Source organism: Cervus elaphus, chromosome 29 (genome assembly GCF_910594005.1).
Source record: "Cervus elaphus chromosome 29, mCerEla1.1, whole genome shotgun sequence".
In the NCBI taxonomy this organism is placed as follows: Eukaryota; Metazoa; Chordata; class Mammalia; order Artiodactyla; family Cervidae; genus Cervus; species Cervus elaphus.
This window is the reverse complement of record NC_057843.1, coordinates 43,248,873-43,261,319: the sequence shown is the minus strand read 5'-3', so window position 1 is coordinate 43,261,319 and position 12,447 is coordinate 43,248,873. Positions and strand designations below refer to the sequence as shown.

The 12,447-nt window shown below is 40.9% G+C and overlaps 1 protein-coding gene across 3 annotated transcripts in view; it reads right to left on the bottom strand.

The window, feature by feature from the left end:
- The window catches only part of PIP5K1B (phosphatidylinositol-4-phosphate 5-kinase type 1 beta), a 329,589-nt gene that overhangs the window by 242,359 nt on the left and 74,783 nt on the right, over positions 1–12,447 (bottom strand). The gene's annotated exons all lie outside the window — the stretch shown is intronic.

The following is a 12,447-nucleotide window of genomic DNA, read 5'->3' as shown; positions in this document are numbered from 1 at the left end:
AAAAAATCAACCTGTAATTGTATTACTATTGTTTTATTTACAATCATATATCTGACACAAGCATATGTGCTCAATCATGTTCATTCACTATGAAGGATTAAATGAAGGAAAAACCAACAGGACCTCGAACTTTAAAAACACAATACTTGGCTCATGTAATTAATATAAACTTTCATATCTCATTAAAAATCAGTTTATACTTAGTCTTTAGTGTATTCAGTCAGATTCTTTTTTTCTTCTGTGTGCCAACTATGTGCCAGGCACTGTGGTAGGAATCAGGCCCTATGAAAACATTTAATTTCTACTTGGGGCAGAGTGGGGGCGGAGAGAGATAAATACATGAGCTATTTTTTAGATAGTGGTAAGCCTTAGGAAAAAAATAAAATAGGGCGGTGTGATGGAGCACTACTGGGAGAAGGGAGGGTGCAATTAGACAGAGCTGTGATCAAAATGACAAGAAGCAAGTCCTGCTGACATCTGGGGAATGAATATTCCAACCACAAAGAATAGCAGATGCAAAGGACCAAGGCAGACATAAGTGTGGTGAACTGGCAAGAAAACAAAAGGGCTGTGCAGCTGAAGCATAAGGGAGAGAGTGATATGAGGGGGTAAAAGTGTTTGGATCTTAGTCTAAGTATGAGGAAAACCCACTGCAAGTTTTGAGCAGGAGAATGATATTATCTGGTTGATGTTTTATATCACTTTGGCTCTGTGCAAAACAGGCTGAAAGAGACTAAGAGTGCAGATAGAAAGATGGATTAGGAACCATAGCAACAGGGCAGACAAGAGATTATTGGACTAGGGTTCTATCAGTGGTGATGGGGGAGAAGTAGATGGATTCAGGATATATTTTGAAAGTAGAACTAATAGGATGTTTAGATGGATTAGATTTAGATGGTGGTGAAAGAAATAATCCAGCAGAGATGTTTTACTTAAACTGGGTAAATGGCAGCATCATTTACAGAGGCAGGGAAAGTTCTTTTAGAGTAGAAATTGAGTTCTGTTTTGGTTGATTTGATTTGGAGGGGTCAGATATCCATGTGCCTAATTTGAACTGAAAGAGAGCTTAGTGATTTTTGTTTGGTCTCCTTTTTGCAGCTGAAGAAAGTAAGATCCAGAGAGGCTGGCATAGTCAACATCACACAGCTTGTTTAGTAATGGGAACCAGGACTAGAATCCAGTATGAGAATACTAGACCATACCCTTTCCACTGTCTCTCAAACAGCTTTTAATTTGAGATGCCCCTATTTCATTTAGTCATCCAGCTAATGAAATACTGTTGATTATGCATACCTATAATTCTAGAAACTGATTTAAGCTTTCCAAGGGCCTGACACTATTTAAAGTGCATCACATGTAGAACCTCATTTAATCCTCCCAATAACTATAAAGGAAGTATCATTATTCCATTTTGCAGGGGAAACTGAGATGCAAGGATTAAGCAATGTGCCCAGGATGACAGGAAACAGTGGGACCTCGTCCTTCTGGCTCCAGAGCACAGGCACAATGATGCCCCCTCCATGTGCAGTAACATTTCAGACAGGGAGAAACCATTTCCAGATTGTCTACACCTTTGCAAGTGCAATGGTATTTGAGAGAGAATTTGAAGGACAGGTAGGATTTTAATAGACAATATTTTATATAGATTTGGCAGCATGGGTATAAAATAGTGAACTTGGCTAATACATGAAGTACATAGAGAAGAATAGGTAATAGGGAAAAGATGGAAATTAAAGTTGGAATAAGTATTGGAGCTCTGAATGCCAGGAAAAAGTGCTTGTATTTAATGTGTGGGGCAATAGGGAACTGTTGAAGGTTTTTAACAAGAGGAACAACACAATGAGAGCTTCACTTTAGGGCCTGCCAGGTGGATGGATCATAGATAGAGAGAAGTGGAAGAATGGAAGGTGGAAAGAACCAACATTTTCTAAGTGCCCAGGGCTACCAGTTACTTTAAACATTTATCATTTAATTTCCCTTGTAATTCTATAAAGCAGATACTATTATGCTCGTCTTGTAAAAGGGACAATTAAGGTTCAAAAATTGCAAGAGGCCCTATAGCTACATGGAAGAACAAAGATCTGAATGAATCTGTATCAAGATGTCACTTCAAAACCCATATTCTTTTTGATGCTTTCTCCATGAATTAAAGATGGAGAATTTGATAGCTAACTCTGAGATGAAGTGAAGTGAAGTTGCTCAGTTGTGTCTGACTCTGCAACCCCATGGACTGTAGTCCCCCAGGTTCCTCCATCCATGGGATTTTCCAGGCAAGAATACTGGAGCGGGTTGCCATTTGATGAAACAAGGATCTAAACTAAAGTTGGGAATGGCAGGAAAAGGAGATGGATGTGGAGACTGGAAGGTAACAACCCAGATCCTGACTGTCTGGATGTACAGAGGATGAAGAGAGAGTCACAAACAACTGAAGTTCAAGCATGTACAACTGAACAAATGGCACAACAGTACTGAATAAGAACAGGTGAGAGAGGAAGAGCTTCCAGAAGAAAATCAGTATTAGATGAGTAGAAAAAAAAATTAACCATAATCCATAGCATATTGCTAATTTGCATATTACTAAATTAATTCTAGCATGACTCAAACATGCCAACATTGTTCATGCATGTCTGGATAAACAGTAATTATCTTCACTAATAAAGATCAGAGATAGTGATAACCACAAAATCAAACATCTGTGCTATTTGGTTCTTACCTGAACACACCTATTAGAGATCTTCATCCATTTCCCTGTTTCTACCCTTATCACTTCTCCACCCAACCTACAAGGTCATCCTTAAAAAGAAAACTTGAATAGTCACTTCCCTGTTCAAAACCCTTTGGTGGATTCCCACTCAGGGAAAAAGCTGAAGTCATTACAATGACCTATAAGTGCTCTGTCTGGGTCCCTGCCATCCCTCTGCTTACCCACCTCCAACTGCTCTCCCCGCTCACTGCCTTCCCTCCAACTGCAGAGGCCTCCTTACTGTCCTTTGGCCCACCAGGCATGTTCCCCCTCCACTCAGCTTACTTTTCCTTCCAGTGGACATCTACACTGTTCCATCCCTTCAGCTCTCTGTACAAACATCATTGACTAAGAGGTTTTCCTTGACCTTTCCTTATAAAATGCAACAGCAGAGTCCACCACCAAGCCTACACTCCCATCCCCCCACTCTGTTTTCATTTATCCTCCAGGGCACCACATGACAATAGGTATACAATGCTTTCTTGCCTCTCTGTCCTCAAGAATGCAAACCCCATGGGGGCTCCCTGCTATACACCTAGTATCCAGAACAAGGCCTGGCATATAGCACTCAATAAGCAAGTGTTGAATCATTGTACAAGTGAATGATGAATGAATACACGGACTAATATAGCTCTGTCCAAAAGGGAAGAGAACTCTAGTTTTTGAAAATCCAGCCTAATAGACCTTTCTAGACGGATTCTGTGTGCTCTTTACTTTGATAATTCTTCTCATATCAACACTATCATTAGTTACAGTGCCCTCCAGCCCATGCAGGTAGGTTACCTGAATGAACCCAAGATGTGAACTAAGACATTTAAGTTCTAAGTTTCCATTCTTTTTTTAACCATCTGCTGATATACACTTGACAGAATCAAAATGCTCAGGGCTGAGAATTCTAAGCAGTGTTATTCCTTCCTCTCAAAGGAATAAAGAATAAATGAGAGAAAACAGCAATTCAGCTAATAAAATGCAAAAAGGCATTTCAGCCTGTTGTAAAAATAATACCAGACGCAGGATCTAGCTCTTCCCTGAATCAATTCACCCTTCTGGTTTTAACTCTGGGTATGAAGTGACTTAGCAGCAGCAGCAGCAGCAGCAGCTGAAGTAAATACCACACTTAAGAGTAAATCATAAAAATCAAACACCTACTTAATAAACTTTACTGTGCTTAATATTTTTTTCAAACTAACATATAGCTGCCTTTTAATTCCTAGGAGCATTTTAAAATTAAATCTTCAAGCATACGACAAGGCAAATATGCACTTCTGAATCCATACTGAATGAATGTGAAATACAAAAATGTGTGTACATGTATAATCCTAGATGAACTGAAAATGTCTCCATATCCCATATTAACTAATATCACCAATCTAGAACAAAAATATTGCAGCGGAAAAGTGTACTTTCAAGGTATAGGAACTCAGGAGTGTTTACTGGTACAATAACCTAGGGGAAATGTTTGGTATTACATCATACTACCTACTAAAAGAAAATATATATACATGTTCTACGATTAAGAAATTCCACTTTGGGGTATACAGCCAAGAGAAATGAGTGTTTATGTCTACTAAAAGCCATGTACAAGAATGTTCCTTGCAGTAATACTTACAACAGCCCCAAACTGGAAACAACCCAAATGTCCATGAAGAGAACAGCACTAGACAATGAATTCTTTACTCAACAACATGTAATGTTGAATGAAAAAAATCAAACACGAGAGAGTACATACTTTATGACTCCCTCTTGATGAGGTTCCAGAACAACCAAAAGCAATCTACAAAGGTAGAAGTCAAAACAGTGGCTACCTTTAGGACTAATATCCTGCTCTGGGTGCTGCTGACACAGGCATAAACATATGTAAAAAATTATTTAAAAAGTAATTAAAATGTACACACTTTATTGCATATGAAGTTAGTCCTCAAAATGTATCAATATAGAGAAAAACAGAATGGGAACTGGAATCTAAATGGAAGACAAAACAGAATAAGAATGAAGATCCTTTGTTTAAATGCTAACCACGAGTCTAAACTGGAATGCTAAGCTTCCAAATCTCTTTGACACACAACATTATCTGGCCTTGACAGGACAAAGAAAGGAGACAGAAACATATACACACCCCCCTCAAACTACATTTCACTGGGGCCCTAAACACCAATAAGTCTCCAGCAGCCTCACACAAACACTGGACACTTGTCTGAGGCGAGTTACAGATCACCAACAGAACCATTGGTTCTCCTTGGCACTATTCCCAAAGAGCCCTCAAAGTTATTTATTTCTGAGACGGCATGAAGTCAAGGAAATGAAGCTCATTTCATAGCCTTTGACTTTCTCAACTGCAATCTGTGTATTCTGCCCAGTTGGTTCTGCCATTTCCTCTGAAGCATAATTCATCAAATGAGACAAAAGTAACATCAAAGAAACTCAGCAGGGCCTGTTATTACATATGGAAGGAATGAAAAATGTGCTTGAGGATGCGATTCTGGCTGCAAGATCTTACTGTGTTATCATAATGAAAGAAAAATAGATGATCTCAGGAACTGCGATCCATGGTTTACTGGACAGTTTCAGAGAGCCAGTAAGTAGAGACCCTTCATAGCATATACCTCGAGGGTGCTGAATCTAATCCTTAAAACTTAAAAGCAGCAGCAAGGATTAGAAAATCGAAGCACGAGTTTACTAAGGGGCTTTTGACCCCCTCACCTTTCGTCTTTGATAACAGCTAAAAGGCTATCATGTCACTTGCATGGAGCCACAGTCTTTAAATGTAGGAAGTAAAAAGGCAAAATGGGGGCTTCAAAGGTCTGACAGAAGAACCTTATGGTCTAGGGCCTCAGTAAAGTTCAGACAAACAAATAAATGTGAATTGTAGTTATTTTAATTTTTTTTCAAGAGAGAATATCAGGGAAGATATTAAAAATAGCCATCCAGTCCCCATTCTCTAAGTCCTTCAAACAGAATAGAACAATGAGTTGGTATCATTCTTTGTTGTTCTTCACTTTTATACATTTTAGGCAGCACCCATTTCTTTTAGTGCCTTCTTCTAGGCCATAAACCAGGGTTTTGATTGTTGTCCTTTACTGTTTACATGTTTCCCTCTGCCTGCTTGCTATCTTTCTTCTAAAGGATTAACCCAACCAGCAAGCAGGGAAAAAAAGAACTGATGGCTTTATGGATAATGTATAAAGTTAACTTTAAAACATGCAAAAGTTGCAAATATAGTAGAGTTTATATACTTGGGCCTTCCAGTTGGGTATCTGGGAAACTTCTAAAAGTGTTCAACATATTAGTGCCAGTAAGACTATAGCAATAAAAAAAAAAAGTTCCAAACCTGGAGTCAGACAATCGTAATTCCAGCACAGTGACCTTAGACAAGTTTGTCAGCTTCTCTGGGCTTGCTTTACTCATTTATGAAGTGGAGACACAATGTCTTTGTTGTAAACATCAAATGATGTCCATAATAGGCCTTGTAAGCAGTAAAGACTCCATACACAACGGGCTTCTCTCAATGAAAATACTCCATGCTATGATCGAAACTGAGCCTGCCTACCCTTCCACTCCTTTCCTGATTTGGAAGCAGTCCATTGTTCCATGTCCAGTTCTAACCACTGCTTCTTGAACTGCATACAAATTTCTCAGGAGGCAAGTCAAGGTAGTCTGGTATTCTTATCTCTTTAAGAATTTTCCACAGTTTTCTGTGATCCACACAGTCAAAGGCTTTGGTATAGTCAATAAAGCAGAAGTAGATGTTTTTCTGGAACTCTCTTGATTTTTCTATGATCTAATGGATGTTGGCAATTTTATCTTTGGTTCCTCTGCCTTTTCTAAATGCCTCTTCTGATGCTGAAACTGGTTCCAAATTGGGAAAGGAGTGCGTCAAGGTTGTATATTGTCACCCTGCTTATTTAACTTATATGCAGAGTATATCATGCAAAATGCCGGGCTGGATGAAGCACAAGCTGGAATCAAGATTGCCGGGAGAAATATCAATAACCTCAGATACGCAGATGACACCACACTTATGGCAGGAAGCAAAGAAGAACTAAAGAGCCTCTTGATGAAAATGAAAGAGAAGAGTCAAAAAGCTGGTTTAAAACTCAACATCCAAAAAACAAAGATCATGGCATCTGGTTCCATCACTTCATGGCAAATAGATAGGGAAACAATGGAAACAGTGACAGACTTTATTTTCTTGGGCTCCAAAATCACTGTGGATGGTGACTGCAGCCATGAAATTAAAAGATGCTTGCTCTTTGAAGAAAAGCTATGACCAACCTAGACAGCATATTAAAAAGCAGAGATAAAACAAACAAACAACAACAACAACAAAAAAAGCAGAGACATTCCTTTGTGACAAAGGTCCATCTAGCAAAGCTATAGTTTTTCCAATAGTCATGTACGGGTGGGAGAGTTGGCCCATAAAGAAAGCTGAGCACCAAAGAATTGATGCTTTTGAACTGTTGTGCTGGAGAAGACTTGAGAGTCCCTTGGACTGCAAGGAGATCCAACCAGTCAATCCTTAAGGAAATCAGTCCTGAACATTCATTGGAAGGACTGATGCTGAAGCTGAAACACCAATACTTTGGCCACCTGATGCAAAGAAAAGACTCCTTGGAAAAGACCCTGATGCTGGGAAAGATTGATGGCAGGAGGAGAAGAGGATGAGATGGTTGGATGGCATCACCAACTCAGTGGACATGAGTTTGAACAAGCTCTGGGAATTGGTGATGGACAGGGAAGCCTGGCATGCTCCAGTCCATGAGGTAGCAAAGAGCTGGACATGACTGTGTGACTGAACTGAACTAAACCCTTCCACTACTTTCATCAAAAAGCTTCATTTGTTTTTTTGCTTTTTAATTTGATTCTGCGGAAGAAAATTCTCTCCTCATTTTCTTCTCTAAGACTGTAGTAATTTTTAGAGAGACACAGTTTCTGTGGCCTAAAAGGTATGAACTGAGAAGTTCATCTGCAATCAAGTGGACAACTTCTAAGGCGGCAAAATAAGAAAAAACACATTTCTAAGAATTTCACTCTGAGTCTGTCTGAGGAGAGATGAACCCTGTAGGGGTGGAGAGGCCATCAGGAACTAAAAATGTAGCTGGATCAGTGAATCCTATTCCCTGCAGCAAACCATTTGCCCATCCCAATAGCAGGAGCAACCTTCCCTGATTGCGCTGAACTTTTCAGTCGGGACTAATCCCAGAGGCTTATTCTCATTTATTCATTGTAAACCCTGTTTTGAATTCCTGCTGTCATGCTACCGTCCTTCCTGGCATATAATAAAATGCACAGACACACATTTGGCTGAGCCTGATAAACACCATGAACCCAGTCCCTCTCAAAATTGTGAGAGGAAAAGGGAAGAGATCAGAAAAAGACTCAAGAAGTTTCAACGGTTACCATTCCTTGAGATGCATCTTTCCCTCCAGGTAGCTGATACCTTGTAGATATATTTTGAGGACCAGGTCAAATGATCTGCAGAAGCTTGAAGCTGCTGCCCCAAATCTAAAGATTTGTAAACTACATGCTTTAGGGGAAAAATTTTTAGCTTTAGAGGATGACAGTTGCACAGGCAAGAGTTACCTAACTTCAAAGACACTTGAAGACAGTGAGTGCTATTACTGAGAAAGGGGTAAGTTCCTAATTTGTCCTTTTGCTTTTATTCGGCTTCAAGCTAATATGACTAGTAAATGCAACAAAAAACAGTGTATTAAATAGGGGGAGGGGTGCTCTATTTTCTCCTATCTTGTACTAATTTATAAACTAAATGCAACCATAATTCAGCATCTGCATCCTTTTTTTTACCTGCAGTTCAGTTTGTTGGTAGGAAATTAATTGTTACCATCAACGGAGTTCAATCATCTCAAAGTCCCACTTATTAGGAAGTGGTATAGATGTTTCTTCTTCACTCTCCAATTGAAAACTGAAAGTCTAAGAGAGGAGACTTCGTCAGCTTTTATGGTTATGACACTTTTTACCAGACAATGTTGTCGTTATCATTATCATCATCCCCTTAGAGCTTACATTTTACTGAGGGCATATGTGCCAAGCACCCTTCAAAGTACTGTGTAAATATCAACTCATTTAATCTCTACACCATTTCTAGGATTATTATCCTCAGTTTATAGATGAGGGGAAAGAGAAACAGAGGTTAAAAAAAGGTGCTTGAGATGACATAACCAGTTAAGTGGTAGGGGAAGCTGAGTCTCTGAAGCCCAGGGGTCTGGCTTCAGAGGCTCAGCTCATGAAACATAGGTGGATTCCTCAAACCTGCCATGATCATGGTGCTCCAGGCTATTTTTCAAAGAATGATGGAGGGGCTTCCCTGGTAATCCAGTGGTTAAGAATCCACCTGCCAAGGAGGAGCCAAGATGGCGGAGGAATAGGACGGGGAGACCACTTTCTCCCCTACAAATTCATCGAAAGAACAATTGAACGCAGAGCAAACTTCACAAAACAACTTCTGTTCACTAGCTGAGGACATCAGGTGCCCAGAAAAGCAGCCCATTGTCTTCGAAAGGAGGTAGGACAAAATATAAAAGATAAAAAGAGAGACAAAAGAGCTAGGGACGGAGATCTGTCCTAGGAAAGGAGTCTTAATAGAGGAAATTTCCAAACACCAGTAAACCCTCGCACTGGCGGGTCTGGGGGAAGTTTTTAAATCTCGGAGGGCAACCTATCTGGGAGGGGAAAAATAAATAAAACCCACAGATTAGGTGCCTAAAAGCAACTCCCAGCAGAAAAGTACCCCAGACGCCCGCATCCGCCACCAGCAAGTGGGGGCGGAACGGAGAGGAGCGGGCATCATTGCTTAGGGTAAGGACCAGGCCTGGGTGCCCAGAGGGCAATCGGAGGGAGCTTTTGTGAGTTACCAACTTAAACTGTGGGACAGCAAAAGAGAGAGAGAAAATTAACCGGCCTGAGCACGCTGCCGGCAGTTCACAGAACAAAGGGACCGAGCAAGTCCAGAGGAGCTAGACGGCTGCAGACCGGTCCAGCCCCGCCAGAGGCTGGAGGCAGGGGGGAGGGGAAAGGGGCAGGCTTGGCCCCAAGGACCGCATCCCCTACCGCACTGCAAACAGGCCTCCAGTTTCTAATCAAAGACCTCCTGAGATTCTGGATGGTTGACATTCGCCCGGAGGGTCGCGGCTAGACAAAGGGCGCACGCACCCGACCGGCGCGGGAGGGGCCTGGGGCTGGGGACGCGGAGGGGAGAAGGCGCGCCGCACCCAGGGAGAGTGCGCCCGTCAAGCTCCTGGCTGCCTGAGCTGCTCGGGCGGGAAGGCACAAAACGCAGGCTCAACCGAGTCCGCGCTTTTGTGGAACACCCGAGGGCTGGAACCGCGCGCAGCGCAGGGCACGTTCCATATAGAGCAGCCGGGAGCCTGAGCAGCATAGACGGGGAGAGCAGCGCCCCTCCCTCCCCGCAGCGCAACGGAACTAGCAACCTAAACAGACCACCTCCGCCCGCCTGTGTCAGGGCGGAAATTAGGCACTGAAGAGACCGGCAAACAGAAGCCAAATAAACAGAGGGAACCACTTCAGAAGGGACCGGTGCAACAGATTAAAATCCCTGTGGGTAACACCGACTACACCAGAAGGGGCCTATAGATACCGAGAAGTGTAAGCTGGAATGAGGAGCTATCTGAAACTGAACCGAACCCACACTGACCGCAACAGCTCCAGAGAAATTCCTAGATATATTTTTACCTTTTTTTTTTTTAATTAAAAAAATTTTTCTTTTCTTTTTTATTTTTTCTCTTTTATTTTCTTTTAAAATTCCCTATTACTCCCCCATTACTCCTTAACTTTCATTTTCATAGATTTTTATGATTTTTTTAATTAGGAAAAAATTTTTTTTCTCTTTTTCTTTTTCTCTTATTTCCTTTTAAAGTCCTCTATTACTCCTCTACTACTTAATTTTCATTTTCATTTCACTATAACCTTGCAAAAAAAAAAAAAAAAAAGAGAAGCCCTATTTTTAAAACCAAACTTCATATATATTTCTAAAATATTTTTTGTTTTTGTTTTCAATATTGTATTTTTAAGAGTCTAACCTCTACTCTAGATTTTTAATCTTTGTTTTTCAGTATGTGATATAAATTTTGGACATTTAAGAATCCAATATTCAGTTCCCATTTTTATTCAGGAGTGTGTTGATTACTCTCTTCCACTTTTGACTCTCCGTTTTCTCCCTCAGATCACCTCTATTTCCTCCCTCCCCCTTCTCTTCCCAATCCAATTCTGTGAATCTCTGTGGGTGTCTGGGCTACGGAGAACACTTAGGGAACACAGAACTGTGTAGATCTGTCTCTCTCCTCTTGAGTCCCCCTTTTTCTCCTCCTGCTCATCTCTGTCTCCCTCCTCCCTCTCCTCTTTTTCATGTAACTCTGTGAACCTCTCTGGGTGTCCCTCATGGTGGAGAATCTTTTCACCATTAACCTAGAAGTTTTATTATCAGTGCTGTATAGTTGGAGAAGTCTTGAGACTACTGGAAGAATAAAACTGAAATCCAGAGGCAGGAGACTTAAGCCCAAAACCTGAGAACACCAGAAGACTCCTGACTACATGGAACATTAAGTAATAAGAGGCCGTCCAAAAGCCTCCATACCTACACTGAAACCAACCACCACCCAAGAGCCAGTAAGTTTCAGAGCAAGACATACCATGCAAATTCTCCAGCAACGCAGGAACATAGCCCTAAACGTCAACATACAGGCTGCCCAAGGTCACACCTAACACATAGACCCATCTCAAAACTCATTACTGGACACTCCATTGCACTCCAGAGAGAAGAAATCTAGTTCCACGCACCAGAACACTGACGCAAGCTTCCCTAACCAGGAAACCTTGACAAGCCAATCATCCAACCCCACCCACTGGGTAAAACCTCCACAATAAAAAGGAACCACAGACCTCCAGAATACAGAAAGCCCACTCCAGTCACAGCAATCTAAACAAGATGAAAAGGCAGAGAAATACCCAACAGGTAAAGGAACATGAAAAATGCCCACCAAGTCAAACAAAAGAGGAGGAGATAGGGAATCTACCTGAAAAAGAATTTAGAATAATGATAATAAAAATGATCCAAAATCTTGAAAACAAAATGGAGTTACAGATAAATAGCCTGGAGACAAAAATTGAGAAGATGCAAGAAATGTTTAATAAAGACCTAGAAGAAATAAAAAAAGTCAATTAAAAATGAATAATGCAATAAATGAGATCAAAAACACTCTGGAGGGAACCAAGAGTAGAATAATGGAGACAGAAGATAGGATAAGTGAGGTAGAAGATAAAATAGTGGAAATAAATGAAGCAGAGAGGAAAAAAGAAAAAAGAATCAAAAGAAATGAGGACAACCTCAGGGACCTCTGGGACAATGTGAAACGCCCCAACATTCGAATCATAGGAGTCCCAGAAGAAGAAGACAAAAAGAAAGGCCATGAGAAAATACTCGAGGAGATAATAGCTGAAAACTTCCCTAAAATGGGGAAGGAAATAGCCACCCAAGTCCAAGAAACCCAGAGAGTCCCAAACAGGATAAACCCAAGACGAAACACCCCAAGACACATATTAATCAAATTAATAAAGATCAAACACAAAGAACAAATATTAAAAGCATCAAGGGAGAAACAACAAATAACACACAAAGGGATTCCCAGGAGGATAACAGCTGATCTATCAATTGAAACCCTCCAGGCCAGAAG